This window comes from Chrysoperla carnea (genome assembly GCF_905475395.1).
Source record: "Chrysoperla carnea chromosome X unlocalized genomic scaffold, inChrCarn1.1 SUPER_X_unloc_157, whole genome shotgun sequence".
Classification (NCBI taxonomy): domain Eukaryota; kingdom Metazoa; phylum Arthropoda; class Insecta; order Neuroptera; family Chrysopidae; genus Chrysoperla; species Chrysoperla carnea.
The window spans coordinates 1-6,502 of record NW_025408108.1 but is presented as its reverse complement, the minus strand read 5'-3'; the positions used below and the strand labels follow the sequence as shown (position 1 = coordinate 6,502).

The 6,502-nt window shown below is 24.0% G+C and overlaps 1 non-coding gene across 1 annotated transcript; it reads right to left on the bottom strand.

Moving 5' to 3' along the window:
• Nucleotides 1-6,349: 6,349 nt before the first annotated feature.
• LOC123303903 lies at nucleotides 6,350-6,468 on the bottom strand. The gene has a single exon (XR_006535975.1). It is a non-coding gene; the product is annotated as a 5S ribosomal RNA (ribosomal RNA).
• Nucleotides 6,469-6,502: the final 34 nt, after the last annotated feature.

Below are 6,502 nucleotides of genomic sequence, written 5' to 3'. Positions count from 1 at the left end.
AGTAATAAATGAAAATTTTTACAAATATATATTTTTCATAAATATCATTAATATTAAAGTATATTATTAAAATTTTCAATGAAGTAATCAATTTAAATATATACTTATTTATTATACCATATATTTTAAATAAAAATGCAACCGCACACAGTATTCTCAAGTGGCCACCCATCCGTGGTACTGACTGTGGCAAATGTTTCTTAACTATTATTTTATAAAATATTTATACAAAAAATAATTTACTCTTATCAAATATTAATTTGTGGCCTGTATTAAGGCCTATGTTATTTTCATTTTTTAGCAAAAATAATGAAATATTTCAATATATTATTAAAGTAACAGATCATTTCTTTTTTGGTGCTGCTTTTTTAATTTTTGTAGGAGATGATTTGGCAACAGAAGCTTTCTTAGCTTTTGGTGCTTTCGGTTTACGAGCAGGGCTACTTTTGGCAGCGGATTTTGTACTTTTTGCTGGTTTTGCTTTAACTGGTGCTTTTTTTGATGCCGCTGATGATTTTGCAGTAACTTTTTTAGCAGCAGTTGATGATGATGGAGTCGCTTTTTTTGCTTTAGGCTTTTTGGCTGCCAATGATGTAGTTGTGGCTTTCTTTTCTTTTGGTGCCCGTTTACTTTTAGCACTCTTTGCTGAACCTTTTGCTCCACTTTCTTTTTTGGATACTTTTGATTTAGCTGAAGAATTAGATGAAGCGGAAGCAGCCAATTTGAATGAACCAGATGCACCTTTACCTTTAGTTTGTACCAAGGCTCCCTCAGTTACAGCAGCTTTTAAATATTTTTTAATAAATGGTGAAATTTTATCAGAATCCACTTTATAATTTGCAGCTAAATATTTTTTAATTGCTTGTAATGATGAACCACCACGTTCTTTTAAATTTTTAATTGCGTTAACAACCATTTCTGATGTACGTGGATGTGTTGGTTTTGAATGTTGTTTTGTACGTTTAGCACCAGAAGCTGTTGCTTTTTTTGTTGGTGTTGTAGAAGCAGCAGTAACCGCAGTTGCTGCAACAGCTGTAGAATTTTCTTCGGCCATATTTTTTTACTTTATAAAAATAATGTATTTATTATAAATATTTAAATGATAAAATATAATAATTCTATCAAATAAAAAATAAAGGTTTTCAATTATATCATTATTCACAATAATATAAGTCCCTATGTAAGTCAAAGTACCATGTAGAAAACACATAAAAATTAAATAGTATTTCTAATTTACTGTCGTAGTAAACATGATTTATTTTTTCAATTTCTATAATATATAAAATAATAAATTATAAATTTAATAATAATATTTATTTTATAAATTAAAATATATTTAATTTTTTTATTAACAATTATTAATAAACATAGTTTAATATTAATTATTTCAATCATACAAAACAATAATATTTTTAAGGTAAACTTAAAAAGTATATATTTTTATTTTTTATTTAATATCGATTTATTATAAATTATTAGTATATAAATAATTAAAAAATTTAATATATAAATATATATATTATAGTATAAGATTTCATTTTTAGAAAAACTTTTTTTGTCAATAATGAAAACGTATTATTATGAAATGTGTTAATCGAACATTGACAAAATATATTTCATTAGAAAATACTTTTATTTATGCATTAATATCAATAATTAACTATTAAATTAATTTTTTCATAATTATATAAAGAAATTTTATACTGATATAAGTATTTATATATTATAATATTTATTTTAAATATAAAAAAATTTATGACAAAATATATTATTAGAGTATTTGTTGAGATTAATATAAGATTATTTTAAATAAGAATTAATTTATATAATTATTAAAATATTATTAATTTTATGTTATGTAATTTTAATAAAAATAAATAATAATAATAATAAATATACAAATTTTTTAACAATTTAAATTTTATATGATCTAAATAATTTTGTTAAGTACGATATGAGAAATCATTGTAAGCTTCGTTAAGAAACTTTGTAATATAAAATAATAATAATAATATTAAATATATAAATAAATAAAATAAATTTGATATATATTTTTAGTTCATTCTGTGTATAAATCAAAGGATACCGAATAATTGGTAACGGATGCGATATATTATAGTATCGAGTATTAAAACATAATATATAAATTTATCTTGTTATTCAAATTTTTTGTTACTTAACTTATGTATTTAGAAAATTTATAATATTATTTATATAATTGACATAAAATCTTATAAATTGAAATTTTATTAATATGTATCAAAAGAAGAGAGTAACGTATTGATATAATATCAAAGGATACTGATTATTTAAATAACGAATACGTCATATATTGTTTGTGTAACGAAGTTCACTTGGCCATCTAGTTTAAAATAACATTTTCAATAGAAAGTTTATATGCTTTGTTTTTTTTTTTTCTTTAATTATTAAAAAAATAAATTGAAATTTAATTCAATCAAATTTTATAATAATTTTAAAAAAATTTTTCCTTTTAAAAAATATTTTGTGATGTTGTGATAATATGTATTAATACAAGTGCATCCTGATACTTTTATCTCTAGTAAAGGTATGAGTATCATGAACAGTTTTGTTATCTAATGATATTATTTTGATAATATTTTGTGTATATTCTTATAATATTTTGTCTAAATATCATCATAATACAATATTATTTTGATAATATTTTATGAATATTCTTATAATATGTTACCTAAATGTCATCATAATATGATGAATTATTTCCATAATAACATATAAAAAAAGAAAAAAGAATCATTAATTTATAATTATTTAAATTGATTCTTTAAAAAAATATTATAATATATTATTTATAAAAATAATTTTTACTCTTATTTTAAATAAATTTGTGGCCTTTTATTAAAAGGCCTATGATCGATGTATTATTATTATAAAAATTAATGCAATGTTTTTAATTTATGCTTTCTTTTCAGTTTTCTTTGGTAATAACACTGCTTGAATGTTTGGTAATACACCACCTTGAGCAATTGTTACACCAGATAATAATTTATTTAATTCTTCATCATTACGAATTGCCAATTGTAAATGACGTGGAATGATACGTGTTTTTTTGTTATCACGGGCAGCATTACCAGCTAACTCGAGAACTTCTGCAGCCAAATATTCCATAACAGCAGCCAAATATACTGGGGCACCAGCACCTACTCGTTCAGCATAATTTCCTTTTCGTAATAATCTGTGAATTCTTCCAACAGGAAATTGTAATCCTGCTCGGCTTGATCTTGACTTTGCCTTTCCCTTTACTTTACCACCTTTACCTCGTCCAGACATAGCGAATAAATTTATTTAATTAATATTTTTTTTTGTAAATATAATCACACAGATGTGTACGTTACGGGGATTGTAACATAAATGTTTAAAATGTTATTTGGGTATTTTAATTTATAATATTTATAAAATATAAAACTTTAAAAATAAACCAATCACCTTATAGTATTATTTTTAGCCAATCAGAGAGTAGTATTCATTTTTATTGTTATATCCATCTTCGCGTATATAATACGCTAGTTGTATACACGACACGCTCATACATATACTGACTGGTGTTCTGTAACTATCTGTGTATATTAATTGTTTGTAACAATGCCACCAAAAACAAGTGGAAAAGCAGCAAAAAAAGCTGGCAAAGCTCAAAAAAATATATCAAAGAGTGATAAGAAAAAGAAGAGGAAGCGCAAGGAATCATATGCAATTTACATTTACAAAGTATTAAAACAAGTGCATCCTGATACTGGTATCTCTAGTAAAGCTATGAGTATCATGAACAGTTTTGTTAATGATATTTTTGAACGTATTGCTGCTGAAGCATCACGTTTAGCACATTATAATAAACGTTCAACAATCACAAGTCGGGAAATTCAAACCGCAGTTCGATTATTATTACCTGGTGAATTGGCAAAGCACGCTGTTAGTGAAGGTACTAAAGCTGTTACAAAATATACAAGTTCAAAATAAATAAATCGAAAATATTATTTAATTGATAACATAAAAATACATCAACATATAAAAACGGCTCTCTTTTTAAGAGAGCCATCAAATTTTTTAAATAAGAGTAAATTATTTTTATATATACAAAAAAATAAAATAAACAATTATTAATATCATATTTAATATAAAATTTTATATATTAATAGCTTGAATATATCTATTATTAGTATATCAATATTATTAATTTTAAATATAATAAAGGATATCGCGGAATATATATCGTAAATCAGTGTAATGCAAATGCATTACATTACCTTTATTATTTTCATTTTACATTTACTACTTGTTTATGTACGCTTATAATTATTAGAAAAATATTTTTAATAATTTTAAAAAATAAATGAAATAATAAAAATTTAATAATAAATTATTTATTGAAAGTATAAAAAATGGTATAGCAAAATCTTTATTTTCTTTGATTAAGGCGAAATGTTTTATTAGTTATAAATTCGATAATCTCCTATCGATACTTGTTACTCTTAACTTGTATATATAAAAAATATAATAGTATATTAATTTATAATAAAATTTTTTCAAAAATTCAATAAGTTATTGTAAAATAAAATAGATAATATACAAATTATAATTTATTATTGCAGATATATTACAATAAAAAAAAAAAAAATAAATAAAAATATTTGGTAATGTATGTTATAAACAAAATAATTTGTTGTAAACAAATTATATAATATGTTATATTTATTAACAAATTTATTTACTCTTATATAAATAAAATTAGTGGCTTCCCAAAAAGGAAAGCCTGTTTAAATTTATCGGATGTATTAAATATTCTTTAATAAATTTACTAAATATTTTAAGTAAATTATTATATTTTCTTAACCTCCAAAACCATACAAAGTACGACCTTGTCGTTTTAATGCATATACAACATCCATAGCTGTAACTGTTTTACGTTTTGCGTGTTCAGTATATGTAACAGCATCCCGAATAACATTTTCAAGGAATACTTTAAGTACACCACGTGTTTCTTCATAAATTAAACCAGAGATACGTTTTACTCCACCTCGTCGTGCTAAACGACGAATTGCAGGTTTTGTAATACCTTGGATATTATCACGCAAAACTTTTCTATGACGTTTTGCACCCCCTTTTCCAAGACCCTTTCCACCTTTTCCTCTGCCAGTCATTTTAATAAAAAATTATTTACAATATTTTAACGAACGGATAACACGTGTGTTAACCTCACAAGTATTGTAATGTATGTGAGCGCCGGTACAATTGTGCCTTTTTATATAAAGCATTAAAGATTTTTTAAGCCACGCCTATACAATTTGATTAGTCCATACTCTGATAGCTATCCAATAGGATATGACAACAAAAATTTTGAAATTTCATATAAATATAAATACAACACATTTATTTCGCATTTAAACATTTGACTTTGTAGTATCAAATTGTCGAATATAATTTTTAAAATTGTGTGTTTTTTTGTAAAAACATTATTATTTGAAAATGGCTAGAACCAAGCAAACTGCACGTAAATCAACTGGTGGTAAAGCACCAAGAAAACAATTAGCAACGAAAGCTGCACGTAAAAGTGCACCAGCAACTGGTGGAGTAAAAAAACCACACAGATATCGTCCTGGTACAGTAGCTTTACGAGAAATTCGTCGTTATCAAAAAAGTACTGAATTGTTAATTCGTAAATTACCATTCCAACGTTTAGTACGTGAAATTGCACAAGATTTTAAAACCGATTTACGTTTCCAAAGTTCAGCTGTTATGGCATTACAAGAAGCTAGTGAAGCCTATTTAGTAGGTTTATTTGAAGATACCAATTTATGCGCAATTCATGCAAAGCGTGTTACAATTATGCCTAAGGATATACAATTGGCAAGACGTATTCGTGGAGAACGTGCATAAGCGTTTTAAATGACAATTTAAAAAAAAAAAAAACAAATAAGAAATATTTTCGGTCCTATATATAGGACCAACATATATTATTAAATAAGAGTATATTATTTTTATTAAAAAAATATATATATATATATATATATAAATTATTGAAATAAAATTAAACATTATTAAAATTTTGTTATAATTATAAGCGATTGCTATTTCTAAAAATAAATAAATTTCATAAAATTTATATTATTTTATATTCATTTGAAATATTAAAAAAACTTCTCGCTTTAAAGTAACCATGATATGAGTTATAAATGCAATAAAATTTTATACAAAAAATAATATTTATTTGTTGACGAATAATATAAAAGGTTTACATTTCTAAATAACATATATTTATATATGGTGTGTAAAAAAAAAGAAAAGAAGAAAAATAATTTATATTTTTAATATAAAAAGGCAACCGCACACAGTGTTCCCAAGCGGTCACCCATCCAAGTACTGACTGTGCCCAATGTTGCTTAACTTCGGTGATCGGACGAGAACCGGTGTTTTCAACGTGGTATGGCTGTTGCCAGTAATAAATGAAAATTTTTACAAATATATATTT